General features: G+C 39.9%; 1 protein-coding gene across 2 annotated transcripts in view; it reads left to right on the plus strand.

The window, feature by feature from the left end:
- epha10 (EPH receptor A10) overlaps nt 1-16,138 on the plus strand; it is a 204,785-nt gene that overhangs the window by 140,994 nt on the left and 47,653 nt on the right. The gene's annotated exons all lie outside the window — the stretch shown is intronic.

Consider the following 16,138-nt stretch of genomic DNA (forward strand, 5'->3'; position numbering starts at 1 on the left):
GTCTGTCTGTCTGTCTGTCTGTCTGTCTGTCTGTCTGTCTGTCTGTCTGTCTGTCTGTCTGTCTGTCTGTCTGTCTGTCTGTCTGTCTGTCTGTCTGTCTGTCTGTCTGTCTGTCTGTCTGTCTGTCTGTCTGTCTGTCTGTCTGTCTGTCTGTCTGTCTGTCTGTCTGTCTGTCTGTCTGTCTGTCTGTCTGTCTGTCTGTCTGTCTGTCTGTCTGTCTGTGCGCGCTTGTTTTGTTTATTTTCCTGTTAACTTTTACTTTCATACCATAGACTAAACTGTCCGTTTCAGCTAGTGCATATAGAAGCGTGTGTGTGCCCCACCTCCGACGTGCACCTGTGAATATGGACTATAAGCAAATTTGTCTTTGCTCCACTAATGCTAATGCTGATGGAGGCTTCACATAGTTCCAGTGTGGTCTGCTTCTGCAGCTTCATCTCCAACTTTCTTGTAGTTGCTTCACAGCAGTCACGGGACTCCGGTTTCATTCAACAGCTGCAACGTTTATTTTGCCAATCAATAAAAACGGCATTTAATCGATCTGCTCCGATCTCACACGCTCCCTCACTCCGCCCAGTGGTCGAGCGACTAGGGATTAATTTGTGGTTAAAGGGCCACGCACCCACACAGGTCCAACATGGAAATTCTTCAACTCTTCCACTCCCCCACAGTCACAAGGCTGCGTTTAGGTCCCCAAACATGGTACAGTTTGATTTTCTGAGAATCTGTATCAGGTAGGACCAAAGGAATTTGGTCAGTACCTAAAAAAACAACCTGAGTTCATATGATCGGGTTGCTGATCGGTGATCGGCCCAAAAATCCTGATCATGTAAAGCCTATTTATCAGGGCTCTTAAGTCTTTAGCAATTCAATATACTGTATGAACACACTCACATGGCACATGTGGCATTTCTCACACTGAGAAGCTGAGCTGACTAAATTTGCATGCATGCATATTTAGGCAAGGCAAAGCAAACTTATGTATTTAGTGCATTTCATACACAAGGCAACTCAATGTGCTTTACATGATCAAAAAGTGTTCTTTGTCACTCAAATTTGTTTATTGTTTTATAATATTAACATATTTAATTTAAAAGTGCTTTTCCAGAAACTCTGATACTTTAGAGGTTGGGGTAAAATATTATATTTGTTTTATTCATAGAGCCAAAAGCAGAATTAGTAGTTAGCAAGCGGCTAATAGACACCATTGTTGTTTTCTTAACAATAATTCACGTATAAGTGCCTACATCATGATTGTTTTCTTGTTTGAGTTGAAAAGTTAAAGTTTAATCACATCTCACTCAAAAATCAATAGGCCTACTCGGTGCATTACAGTTACTAGTAGAACAACAGTGGTTGCATTAATGTGGATGAGAAATATTGCATTATTATTTCTATTATGACCAGTAAAATAATCCTGAAGGTATTTTTTAATGCATAATAACCTACTAATATTAACACATGGTTCTGTTTAAATCTATATGTTAGGGATATGTGGAATTGGCGGATTTAGGTCTGTGTGATAAATGTGAGCTTTTCCATGTAGCCTAGTTCCCCAGCTGAAAAATTACATAAGTGTAACATCTGGAGGTCTAAACTATCTATACAGTTGGAGACAGGATTAGCAGGCATCTGATTTCTAACTGGGTAGCACGGTGGTGCAGTGGTTAACACATCTGCGTTAAAGTTCAAACCCTGGGGGGTCACTTGGGTCCTTTCTGGGTGAAGTTTGCCATTTCTAACTGTGCTTGAGTGGGATTTTCCCACGTACTCTCCTCCCACCATCCAAAAAAATGTGTTGGGTTTCTGGAGTATCCAGATTGCCTGTAGGAGTGTGAGTGCTTGTCTGTCTGTCTCTGTTTGGACTGGCACAAAGTACAGAGTGTACCACCACCACCTATGACACTGGTGGGTGAGAGACTCAGCTCCCTCTTCAACACAATAGTACGATGCAGCGACCGCATCACTGCTGACGCCACACCAATCTGTCTATCGATCTCACGCTCCATCCGACCTTCACTCGTGAACAACTGTAATCAAATATTACTAAGGGTAATGTATTAAAGGATGACAAAATCTTGAATTATGATCCCTACATTTTCTAAAAATCCTGTTTGACACTGCAAAGCATGCTGATCAAAAAGTAAAGCATTACTTAATTTTGTCAGTTTCAAGTTTTGCTTTTAAAAATAAGTAGATATGGTAGAATTGACCCCAATTTAGTAATTTTACCTAAATACACATGTATTTGTGTAGCTCAGACTAGCAGAGAGACATCCTTATCAACTGCCCAAGTCAAAACTGAAGAATAAGATCTCCACTTTCAATTCTAATTTGTAATCTGATATACAGTATGTTATAATCATTGCACGACGGCACTGAGGACTTGTAAAAGTTTGTAGCCCATGTCAACATTTCTCCCCCCTGTAACAAATCTCAAGTTTTCTAGTGTGGCAATCCTTTTGGTTTTATTGTAGGATAAAACTTTCCACATCCTTTGCTGCTGCTACCAAAACGTCAACCAACAAGTTGCATCTTCAGTCATTTCATTTAGACCAAAATCACAAACGTCGTATGAAAGAAAGACAAAGCCTTAGTGATTGTAATGTTGATTGTCACAGACCTTTAACCCAACTTACCTGCGTCATCCTGTCCGTCTGTGGCTTAATATAGGCTTGAGGTTGTGAATTGCCTTTTCTTTTTTTTTTGGCCGTGTCATCCAGGAGGGATTGGACAAAAGGTTTAGAGTGCTTTTGTTGTGTCTTAGGAGAACTCTCTGTCTTGGAAAGGATTTGAGCTGATATTTCGTGAGCGTGTGTGTGTGAGACAAAGCTTTAGAATAAATTTTACAGCAGCAGCAAATCCCGGTGTCATATCTTTTTACCTCTGCCTTTGCCTGTGGTGCTTAGCTTTTAATAACGTGTTTTTACTCGAGGCCAGTAGAGTCATCTGTGGTCAGCTTTCTCTCCCTCTCCAGGAGATGAGTCTTCTTTAAAGGTTTGTTTGTAAGACATTGGAAAAGTGTTTGCTTTCTTCATGATTTTATATTTCCTTGCAAGTTTTTTCAAAGATGCAACATTGTCTTTGATAAGATGGAAGCCTTTTTTTCTTTGATTACTTGGAGAGTTCTGAGTGAGAACGGAGGGGAAATAAAAGGAGTTGTACTTCTTCCTCTCCCATTGAGCATGTCTAGGTTAGTGTAGATGTTTGGGGTTGTGATTGTGTATATGTATGTGTATGTGTCTATGTACACATATAATGTATGTGATATGCCTATGCTCAATGAATAAATAAAAATGTAACTAGAATATTTGCATTTCCTGAAGAAAATGCAGGTGCTCGCCCATGCCGCACTGCATTAGCTTAGCATTAACTAGCATTCGAATTAGCAATAGCTAAGCATTGGTATTCGCCTAGCATTAACATTAGCTGAGGGTTAGCATTAGCATAGCATTAGCAATAGCCTAGCATTAGCATGGGCCTAGTATTAGCATAAGCCTAGCAATGGCATTAGCCTAGCATTAACACGAACCTAGCATTAGCTGAAAATTAGCAATGAGGTTGAAAAAGGTGGAAATTTGAAGCGGTTTAAAAGTTGAAAAATGTTGAAATGGGTTGAAGGTGTAGCTGAACATGTTAAAGGTTGAATGGTCAAAATTGGTTCAAGAATGGCTGGATGAAGGGGTTGAAATTTCCAATAGAAATGAGTGAAAATTATAAAAGCATAAATCTCAGGAACTTTCTGAATTTTTTGATAGCTTATTTGTTCAAATCGGACAAACGGTGTAGGAGGAGTTAACGCAGACGGAAGAAAAAACAGATAATAATAGTGAGGATGCCTCCTCCATCCTCACTAATTACGTAGTTGGCAAACCAACCAAAAGATTTCATTTGATTCTCGATACTACATTTTCTTAGAGTTTTTCTCAGTACTTCCCACTTAACAGTTACTTGGTTGTAACTGTTAACCCTAAAATACGAACACGTGCTTATAAAACAAGCATGTACTGATTCGTATAATGTTCTACCGCTCATTGCTTGCTGTGTCTTGATCTGATTTTTAAAGTGCAGCACCATTAGAGGAGTGCATGACCATTCCAGTCCTATTCTTGTCTGCAGTGGGTGAGCAGCTTCGATGTTTGACAAAAACTCAATGACCTTTTTGTAAATACTGCCATAGAGACCTTGGAGCAGAACTACTTTACTGAACTCACACACTCACTTTTTCCCCCCTCACTTGCTACCTCATCATCTCTTTATTACTTTGTGCCTTTTCTTCTTCACCTCCTTCCTCTCCTCGTGTCCCTCCATCATCTTTTTTTTAATCCTCGATTTCCTTCCTCATTTCCTACCACTTCCTCTCCTACTCCCTCAATAAGACACTATTATTTGGTAGAAAGTCATTTCTATCACTCCTCGTCCTGTCCCTGTCTGCAACCAGTTTGTTTGCCATATGATCACCGTAAGAATATGAGTCGTGGGTACTTTTTCCCTCGAGAGTAAAGCCACGGTGTCTTTGTTGGGAGAGAGGGAGAGGTATAACTTTGCTTTGGCTGTAGAACCAACACACCAAGAAGAAAGAAATCTCTTATGTGTACTATAAATGCCTAAATAGTCTTTAACGGTTACTCTTGGAATCAGCATTTTTGATACTGTAACACCTAAAGGTCCAGTATTATGCTATTTTTCCACCTATCTCCATTTGGTCTAAGAACCACAACAGCATAGTATTTGAGGTTTATTTTCCCAAAAAGTCACTTTCAGAGTGTTCCGAAAAACAGGCTGGTTTTTGGGCCTTCATGCATATGCATGAGTAGGCATGAACATACACGCTACTTCATAAACAGTCTTCCTTCTTACGCCGCCTCACCTCTTCTAACCACAGAAATAGTCCATTGTTTTGTCCGACCGCTGCGTCGCATTGGGCCGCAAACACGTCAGATCATCCCATAGAGGCGACACAAGGTGGTATAATGGCTACTAAAAGTGAAACTGTTGTGAGCGCTCTTCGGTTGACCTGTATACTGAATTATCTATATACTGAACGTAAAAATAGTAACGGTCATATTAACTGTAATATTGCTATGTTTGTTTTACCTGTGAGGTAGTTTGAGAGGCACGAGCTCACATTCTTATGTAGGATAGGAGGAGACAGGATTGTCAGGAGGAGGAGTTTCCTCCTTATGACTCATATGGGGCCAAAAAACTAAACTTTTTCAACTTTGACCTTCTGAATGAGGCTAAAGGAATGTATATCATTGCAGCAAAACCATTATAAAGTGATTTTTTTCATAATAATGCTCCTTTAAGATGAATACAAATTATATTCCTTAAAACTGTCTTATTGAACCAGGCTCATGCACAGGAGAAGCTGGACATTTCCCAGACATATGGGGTTTTATCAGGCCTTTCCAGGCTACCAAGGGGATGGGGGGGGGTTTGCATAGTGTGTCAGGGATGAGTGGATGATGGGAGGAGGAGGTGAATGGAGGCTGTAGTTGCGTGAGGAGATGGGGCATGGGCTGTGTAAATGTGGGATCATTTTTGCCCAAGGCTCATGGGTCCCCTTATCCAGCTGTGGATTAGGGAAGCACAGATGTATGTGCGTGAGAGCCTGCTTTGTGTGTATGTGTGTCCGTGTGTGTCCGTGCCAAAGACTCGGCCCATTGGTCCATGCTTGATTTATGTGTTAGGTGCAGTAATGACATCATGCCTCGGCCTGGTCTAACATTTGTGTGTTTTCCTGTTAGTGTGGGTGTGTGATTGAAGCACGGCTCAGGTTGAATGCCCCCAGTGGCACATCCAAAGCCCTTTAGCTGAAGCAGCGAAAGAAGACAGGGATGTGGTGAGGGCTGTAAAGATGGGGTGGAGGTGCGGGTCAGAAAGGAAGAAGGATTGGCATTTCAATATCCTGAGAGGATTACCGGCCAGGCTTTAGATGGCGGGTCCCTGCGGAGCTACACGGGCCTTGGAGATAGATGCATAAAGGGGTGGAGAGGAGAGGGCAATGAATATAGAAGGAAAGAAAGGGGTGGAGAGGGGAATAATGTAGCAATGTGAGTGCAGAGAAAAGTAAGCATACATGAGTTTTTTTAGTGGAATCTTTATTCAGTTAAAATATTGTATTTAAACACCTGGAATAATTTGGTGTTTTTTTAAAAAGAGATTCTTTCAAAAAGATTATTCTCTTTAGATAAAAAAAAAGTGTTATTGTACTGTAGACCGTTCTCAAGACCACATTTTGAAGGTCTTGGTCTTGTCTCGAACTGGCCGGACTACGGACCTGCACTGATCCACCACACGAGCCTCCACCCTCGGGAACTGCCATGTCCCAAGATGCAGGACTTCTTTTGGTCAATCAACTTTCTCTGTAAAAACAGCAAAACTTAATATTGCTTTTCTTTTTGTAATGTTTTGTGCCGTGCAAATGTATTCTTTACCTTATTATTTCTGTTACTTTTAAAAAGCCTCCTGTGGACAGGTGTTGTAAATTAGCATGTGCTATTGCACTCAAAACAATACATCTGGGTTACCAATGTAATTGCGATGTCCACATCAAATAATGGGAATCAATCGGTCTACTATTTTTGAACTTCATTATTGTGATAATAAGGAGAAACACTTGTTCCTGATTAATTAATTTTGTCATTTGACTGAAAACATTTGGCGTTCACTAATTGTTCTCCATCAATGTGTCAAACACCTGCACAATGCAACACATCACTCCATCTTATTTCTAGTCAGAAGCTCTGGAAACACTTTACTTGAAGATTTATACATAAGGATGACATTACGCTGTCATTATTATAAAATGACATCTGTCATTAGCATTAATAAGGTGTCATGAAGGCTGTCATTAAGTGGCGTTTGTTACCCTAACCCTTCCTTGATCCCTCCACCTAACCCAAAACATGCCAACATAGCTCCAAAGGTGTCAACAACACTTAATGACTGCCTTCATGACACCTTATTAATGGTAATGACAAATAATGACAGCCTAATGTCAGCCTTATGCATAAAACTTCAAGTAAAGTGTTACCAAAATACCTCTAAACACTTATAAGAGTTCAGTTGAACAAATTTGTTAAGATTTGAGATTTCTGCATGTTGTGCTTTGGAAAGAGTTGCAGACACATTGTTTTTGTCCATCAAATGTATAAAAAGTAAAAAACTAAAATTAAAGAGAGAATGTTCTTTAACTTTAACCATGTCATGGTTGTTAAAACAGATTTTTATGGTTTTGGTCTTATCTCAGTCTTGGTCTTGTTTCAGTCTTGACAAAAGTCTTGGTCTTTTCTTGTCTCAGTGCCTTTTCAGTGCATTCGTACTGGAGAATGAAGGTTAAAAACAGCAATGGGAGCAAATGTTAATATAATCCATTTGAAATTAAGTTATTCCCACTGAAGCTGTAAACTCACCTGCCAGTAAAACCTCTTGTCTTATTTTAATTTCACCAAATGCACTAAAGGTAGAAGTGAAGTCGGGACATTTTTCAGTGTTCTTACTGTAATACTACTTCTTTGCACTTGTGAAATTTTGGACTTGATGAGCTTTTTGGGTTTTAAAAAATCTCTACAGTGAAGCTGTTTGGGAACGTTACAGACATTATTTCTCCTCCTTGACCGTGTCATATAGGTCTCACCAAATACAGCCATTTGGCAAAAGTGCACAAACCAACAACTAAAATAATCAGTCAAACTGTAAAAAAAAAAAAAAGCAAAGTGTGCAAGATTGATGCTTGAAAACAAATCCACGAGAGAAGTGGTTTTGTTTTCTTTACGGGCCTTGATTTAAGAACCTGTTAAAACAAGTAATTTCACCTCGATCCATAGACTTAGGCCACTGCTCCGTGGGTTCAACGTGGCTTCCCTCTGCTCCGTATAGATGGGTTTATTCCAGTTAGTATGTACTCTGGGTTGAACAACTTCATAATTTTAAAAGTCGAATCTGTGCATCCTAGTTGAGTCGATGTTGACTAGTCGATGACGTCACCAAGAGCCGAAACCAAGCCAAGTGGCAGCCGAGGGCCGGTGTTGTGTCAAAATCTGTGACCTGAAAAAATCTGTCACCGCTGTGGCTTCTCGCCGGTAGAGAAGAAGAGTGCTACGTCAACTGTGTAAACCTCTTTGTAGCTATTAAGGAGCTATTCACTCCCCTTAAACATGACGCTCCGTTGGGTGAAGTAAATGCTGACTGGAGAAGAATTACAAACGTGTTTAAGGGGGAGTAAATGTTCTGAAAAATTAAGGTGGGTTTTTAAAAAAGTGCTTGACCCAATGCTATGTATTTACATTTCTGCAATGCGTGGGATGATTATGCATCTTATGTTGATTGTGTCCCAAAGTTGGGGTGGGGTTTTGGCGCAAAGCTAGTCAGAATTCAGCGCAAGAGATACATGGGATAGCATGGACAGCATGTGTGAGTGAGTTCTGTAGTGTGGCTTGTTTAAGGGAAGGTCTGATTTAGGACACACTCAGAAATCCATCTAATTTAGCTTTTTTAATGCTGTTCTGAGAAGTAGTTAAAGCAGCGACTCCTAAAACAAGTGTTTTAAGCTATAAAAAAACTATAAATATTGATATAGGCAATATTGTAATTGTCTATATCAAAAAATAGAGAACTCGATATATAGGTCTTTATTAGTCACCCTAGGGAGAAATTTGTGTTGGAGAGCGGGATCTGCTTCACCAATTGTGTTTACAGAGAAGAACTCTGTACCTTCTACCCAAGTTAAGTAAAACATATTCTCTCATGTCTTGAATCTCAATATATTGCCCAGCCTTAGTTATAACACAAACATTTCACAACAAGCCACCAACTAGAAAAGACATGTTGGGTTAATTTAGAAAGATGAAGGATGAAAGAATTGAAGTTGTTTGTGGATTAGATTTGATCTCTATGAGCAACCTTTAGTTTCCTGTAAATCCTGCTGCATTTCTCTTTTAAAGATCAAGGTAAAACATTCTGCAAACTAATCATTTAGTTTCTAATGGCCATTTTTTTTGTCCTTGCCTCTAGTCTTTTGCATGGAGGCGTTAGGATCCTCTTTGCTTCCTTAATTAGAAGTGATGGGAAGGTTAGGCTTCAGCAGGCACCAAATGAATAGAGTCATCAAGCTACGTTTCAGGACTATGGCCCAGCCACTTAGACGCTTTGTCAGCCTGTGATGGGAATTTTAATTGCCTACCTCTCAGCTTATGATTGGAGTCTATGAAGTGGTTCTCTGCGGGTCTTCCGTGGGTGTACGTTAGATGTGGATTTACAGGTTGTTTCTTCCTGATCAGGGAATTGTGCAGTTCACTTAAAAGGCCAAAACAAAGCTTGGAAGTAGCTGATGACACAGACATAATGTTATCATCATGATCAGGGTATTGCGATGCCTTTGAGGATTGGCTTTGACACATATCTTGTGAAGCCCCGCAAGGAGCGATCAGACAGTTTCGACTTCTGGACTAGAAAGAAGAGTTCAAACCCCTAAATCCCTCTCAGCTCTCAATTACTTTTGGGATACGTTGTGACTTCTTTATCGCGTTCTGGTGTTGCAGCCTTATCTTGCAGAAGTTCAACCCTCCTGTGCGAGCGATGGGATAGTTGGATAGATGCAGCTCTGTCTTTGAATGACAGTGCACTCCTCTTAGATTCAGGTTATCAGACCAACAACACCACCACAGATGCCACAGATCAAACCAAGTTCTTGATATAGTTAGCGAATGTTCTGTGTTTTACCCAAGCACTGGCTCAGGTTGTTTGTATTGATCTTTTTTTTTTGTGCATCTCTGGCAACCTAACAATGCTCATATTGTAACAAACTATTACCAAGACCTGCTGTGTACAGTGAGGAAACAATTGTTCAAATCAGGGTCATTCAACTCCCGGTGCCGCATTCATGCATGTTTTAGACATCTCGTTGCTCTAAGGCACATGAATGCAAAGTGGAGCTTTTTAGAAGATGGAGCTGGTTAGGAGGGTGAAGAAAGGTGCGATGTGGCAGGAGAAGAAGAAAAATAGGGGGGAAACATCAGTTAATGGACTCAATTGAAACTTAAAGCGACATGCAACCTCTTCCTTTCATAATTCCATAATGTTACTAATTCTTTGCTGAAATGTATTTGATGTCATTCTTATAAACACACATAGTATCCCTTTATACGTGGACATGGGAATAGCCGTTATAGATTTCAGCTAATTAGCGCTGTTGACTTAGTATTTCTGTTCCCATAAAGTTCATGGTGAAATATATATTCAATCTAATGTTTTAGTGCTTAGTTACTTGTCCTCCTGTTCCTTAGACGTCGTAACGATATTCCTAAGAAGACCAGGAACATTACAGTGGATGAATTTGGACGTTGACTTTGAAGATGGTGGTGGGCGCAGCATTTGGATGACACTATTGGTCATCTTACTACTGATCCACGCATGCCTTCCAACTGAACAAGGAAGACACCTTAAAATGGGGAAGTTTACGTTACCATGGGAACCATCCGGTGCATTTAATTTCATGAAGCCAGTTTGAGTTACAAAATGGTGCACTTCCTCCTCACACATGTATTTAAAGTGATTTTTATTGCATATGATATAGCAACCTAAAGACGATAGCCTCCTTTCTGTATTTTTTTAAAATGCTGTGATAAGATGGTTACGTTACACTAGTTCAGACTGGGAGCCCAAAAGGAACTATCTGGTTTGGCTCAGCTGATGATTTGCGTGCTTGCGTGTGTGCTTTTAAGGCTCTGGGCTGAAGCTGTCTTGCTCAACAGACATGCAATGATCAGACGAGGCCTCTGCCTGAGGACCAAACCTCACCGGGCTTAAAGAGTGTTCAGAATCAGTCAGTGTGCAGCTGTCAAGAGCAGTTTTAACCATGCAGCCAGCCGTGAAGTTTTACTCTGGTGGGAGGAATTTGATTTCCTGTTATTTAGGCATTTGTAAGGTCTACCATAGGCTTAACTGTGATCAGGGCTTATTTTACATACTGTATATAAGAACTTGTTTTCCTTAATACCCTTTCAAATGTATTCATTATAACATATGCAGAGCTTGTTTCTGTCCGATGGCTGAATTCTGTTAAATGAGTCATTTTGAGAGCGCTGTAGATGGCGACTTGTTGTGCAGGTATTTTCTGGTCCACCCACCTCCAGACTGACACATTTAATCAGCCCATCGCTTTGGTGTCGCACCAACCCACACCAAACACCAAACTCTCTCTCACACACACACACTGATTTAGACATTCATCAAGAGAGATCCGACAGAACGATACTGTGCAGTCTGAAATTTTTTCCATGTAGGGGCATCAATGCTGTATTTTTTACACTCTTATCAGACCATGTGTGTCCGTGTGTGGATAATACACACAGAAAAGCCACATTCCCTCCCCCTCTTCTCATCCCTTACTGTGCTGATGTGAATGATAATAGCCTCCGATGATGCCCATCTCTGACTGCATCTGCTCACCTCTTCTTCTGAAGCACATATTTTGACCTTTCATTCCTCTTGTTCTCATGGTTTGGTAATCATACCACGTTGTTCATCCTGAGCCGACATTCACATGCAATGGTGTTTTTTACTAAAGCAGATTAGGCTGTTGTCAGTGCGTAAGAAAATAAACAAGTTAAAAGATGAGAGTTAAATACATTTTTTTAAAGAGAATTGCCTTTGTGTCGATATTTTTGTGCAACGTTTTCTTGAAATTTTGGTTGTACAAAGCCAAGCTTAAATGCGTTGTAGCTCACATATCTATGGTTTAATTTGCACGTTCTGTTAAGGCAACTCTAAAATATAAAGATATTATTAGACTAAGGAGTAGGACATTTGTCTGTGATGTGGTTATTTGAGCGTATTAATGTGCTAGAACGGCTTGTACTGTCCTGAGGTGCCAACTCAGGTAATTGACAGTAGCAGGTTAAAGTGTTGTTTAACCTCTAATTTTTAAGATTATACATTATAGATTATCTTCACTGTATCTGTAAAGTACTTTCAATAATTTTGACAATTACTGATTTTCTTGAACTTAAAATAATTTAAAAGAAAATAGTCAAATTGTGAATATCCATGACTTTGCTTGGATTTGCTCATGAAATGACCTAGATTAAGACATACGTGCCCAGATTATTGTGTCAATTATACACATTTTACAGTAAATATGAATCAGTAATAAGATAGAACCACAGTTAGTTGGTTATTGACAGAGGTGGCTAAAGTACTTGCCTTCAGTACTCAAGTAGAAGTGTAGATACTTGAATAAAAAATGACTCTGGTAAAATTAAAAGTATTAAAGTTGCTCTCTTACTTGAGTAAAAGTGAACAAGTACATGTTGCTGCACTTAAGTAAAAAAGTAAAAAAAATTGTCCCTTCAATAATAAAACAGGGTTTTTAAATCAGCAAATATATCTTTTATTTTTTTTAAAAAAATTACCATTACTACCATTTATGAACACCTGGAGATTTTAGCACTAATTATAAATACAAAAAAACTTAAAATGCTCAATTAAACCCAGAGCAGCTTTGAGTTTAATATTTAAAAGAAACTGTTAACCATAAAACTAAGTTTAAAAAATGCTAACCATAAAACTAAGGGACCTGCCTAACAGAAAAATGACCAAAATTTAGCACTAGCTTCTCCTCCATGTTAGCACGTTGACTAGCACTAGCTTCTCCTCCAGCTTAGCGGTTGTTGGTTGCTACTTTTTACATCGTGACATCATCTTTGAAAATCTTAAAAGTAAAGAGCTAATTTTCAAAATGTAAGGAGTACAAAGTACAGATATTTGTTTAAAAAAGTAACGGGTAAAAGTAAAAAGTTGGTTAAAAAAAAAAAAAAAAACTCAAGTAAAGTACAGATACCAGAAAAAAAATACTTAAGTACAGTAACAAAGTATTTGTACTTCGTTAGTTGTCACCTCTGGTCATTAGGAACCAGTTCTCATTTACTGTGATGACCGGCCGACTAGGATTGGCTCTTGTTTCCTGCATTTTGTCTTTTTTAAACAGATTTACATCTCTGTTGTTAAAGAATACAGTCCCTGTCCACCTCCAACCTAATTAATTATTTTACCATCTTCATGTAAAAATAAACTCCCCATTGGGATTTTGGAGTGCTTTGTTGCTAAAAAGCAAATTGGAACAGAATCCCAAAGGTGCAAAAAAATTCCCTACTCCGTGGTCATCAGGGACATCCATCATATGCAGCCATTAAACTCCAGGTGGAAGCAGGTGGTGATTACATCTGTTGTCTCCTCTTAACCTCTTCCACCCAGAGAAGGCAGAAGAGATAAATCCCACCCAATCACTTCGGCCCTACCACCTTTTCTTTTCATTAGACGTGCAAGCGTTCACTCCGTCTTAGACATTTGTGTGGACATGGGGGTGTTCATGTGATAGAGATAGCGAGAAGTAGAACAACGGAACATACTCCTAGCAAGATGGATGTCATCTCAGCAGAGGCACAAACAGGCTTTCAGGGAACGACCAATCCTCCTGAGGATTGAGACGACACTTTGCTATATCCGCCAAGAGGGCGATAAGAAGACAGAGTGTGGGTAAGAGAGACTTTAGAGAGAATATATTCATGTGAGGACGTAGGAAAAAGTTACCAGTGGCTGCAAGACGTTCAGACCTGCTGTCCTCTTTGATAACCAAAAGGTAATACCAGATGCACACCAGGATGCAACAACCCCTCTGCCTTTCTGGGCCTTAGAATCTATTCATAGCTTTACCTGCCATGAAGACTGAAGCAGCACGCTCCCACACATCCTTCAGTGTCACCATAATGACAGGGCTGGGCATTGATTGGTCTGAAATGGGAGGGATGGGAATGAATGTCATCAATTACAAGATGAATGGGTTTTCAGTCCTTCTGTTGAATTCCTGAAACCAAAATAGACCCACCTGCACTTTTGTCTACACCCCGATCACTTGCTACAATATTTGACACAAGTCAGTCTAATTGAACAGTCAAGTTTACACTTTCTCTTGCATGATCAAATTCGACCAGACAGTCTGTGAATGTAACAGTTCCGGGGAAAGACCAGCTTGAGTAGACACCATCTGACCCCTGGGACTCTTTCTAAGCATTAATTTGTTCGTCTTCTACGTTCTGCTTATGCCTATCTTTAGTTGTCAGTGGGCTCTAGGGAAATTTACTTCTGATTTAATTCCTTCGCCAATGAGGTAATTTTTCATTCCATTACATTTTGTAGGCGATGCGGATCCATCCATCCAAATTCACTCGTTTTGTCCTTTTTCACGGTCGCGGGGGTCTGCGGGTGCCAAACTCAGGCTCACACTGGGCGCAAGGTGGGGGTACAACCTGGTCAGGGCTCCAGTCCATTGCAGGGAAACGCACAGACAAACAACCACTCACTCACATTCACTCCTACGGGCAATGTAGAGACTCCAATCAACCTAACAGTCATGTTTTTGGATACTGGGAGGAAGCCTGAGTACCCGGAGGAAACCCATGCAGCACGGGGAAAACATGCAAACTCCACACAGAAAGGACCCAAGTGTCCACCCCAAGGCTTAAACCCAGGACCTTCTTGCTGTGAGGCAGACATGCTGCATATCATTATCAAATTTCAAACTGATCCAGAATTAGTATAACCGTCTGGCAAAATTTCAAAAATACATATCTTGGTTTGTTATTGACCATTCTTTATGAAATTTGACTCAGTTATGTAAGGTTGGATCATCTGTATCGGATTGGGAAATTGCTGTGCCCATACATTTGGACCCACTGTATCGTTATTAATGGGAGTAGACATTTCTTGAAAGCCTTTAAAATGTTACTGATCACCGTACCACAATCATCTGATTCAAAGAACTGCCAAGATTTGGTGCTTGGCAAAGCTTGAGGACATGGAAACTCTACACAAAAGGATCTTGATTGTAAATTATCATATCATTAAAGCTGCTATCCGGAGTTTCTGAGAAACGTCTCGATGTCCCGCCCTAAACAGCCTCACTTTCTCCCACTGCCTCTACCAGTCTACCAGAAGCCACGCCTTTTCTGCATGCGTATTGGTTCGCATTTGTATAGGTCTATGAGTCAGGTAAGAGCCAAAATCAGATTTACCTGTTTGCTGTTGCCCTTTTTTCTGTACACAGTTCCGCATTCACTTTGATTGACAGTCTCAAAAACCGGAAGTCAAAGCCTATTGGCTGATTGCAGTCGGTGATCATTTACATTTGTATAGGGGTTTATAGGATGAAGGAGGGACTTGTATACATTAATGTATATAAATGACCACCGGCAGACCATAGTAAAAAAAATGTTTTGCATTTCAAAAGAATCATACATAAACATAGATTTCTCAGAAACTCCGGATATCAGCTTTAACATTGATAATCAAAGTCCTTTTTGATCGTCGTCTTTTACCTTCAGAGTCTAGTCACGTAAAGCAATGTTCTGTCCGTTTGATTCTACTCCAGGTATCCAACGTATGCCTGCCTTACTTTTTCTCATCTTGATGACATCCTTTCAAAGTCTATAGAGCTTCATTTGTTGCAGTGAGCAATCCGCTCACCGCCAAGATTTCATGTAGGATCCCATCAGATGCCATAACTCTTTGTGATGAGTGTATCCACCTTGTGATTTATGTTCTGTGATGAGCTTTTGATAGCTGTGCACTTCCCCCGCAAAACGAAAGAGAGGCTTATAACCCACAAGGCCTTTACAATCATCAAGGAGGTGTTTTCATGTGTGTACCTGTGTACTCATATCTGGGCCCAAAAGACATTTCAAATGCCAGCCACAGTTTTGCTGCTGGAAAATAAAGGGTGAAAATCCACACTGTACACAACCGTCTTTGAGTTCCGATCCATGTGTGGGAGTAAAGTAGCAGCACATCTGCATGTCTGTAATAACAGAGAACTTTAAAAGACATTATAGTATTTGTGTTATGGTTGTATTCAATATGCAATTTTAAATTAAAAGACTTTGTTTACATATAAGGTAGATTGTTAAAGTGTATGGACTCAATGATTGCCTACACAGTCCCTGAAGTTGCCTGTTTTTGTTACCCACTTGTCAGAGCAACATTTGGGACCTTACATGCCTGGCCTAAAGAATAATTCAAAATACATAATGAAATAGTGTTCAATAATAATAAATCAGATGCAACTTAAATCGATCACATT

This window comes from Gouania willdenowi, chromosome 11 (assembly GCF_900634775.1).
Source record: "Gouania willdenowi chromosome 11, fGouWil2.1, whole genome shotgun sequence".
Lineage (NCBI taxonomy): Eukaryota > Metazoa > Chordata > Actinopteri > Blenniiformes > Gobiesocidae > Gouania > Gouania willdenowi.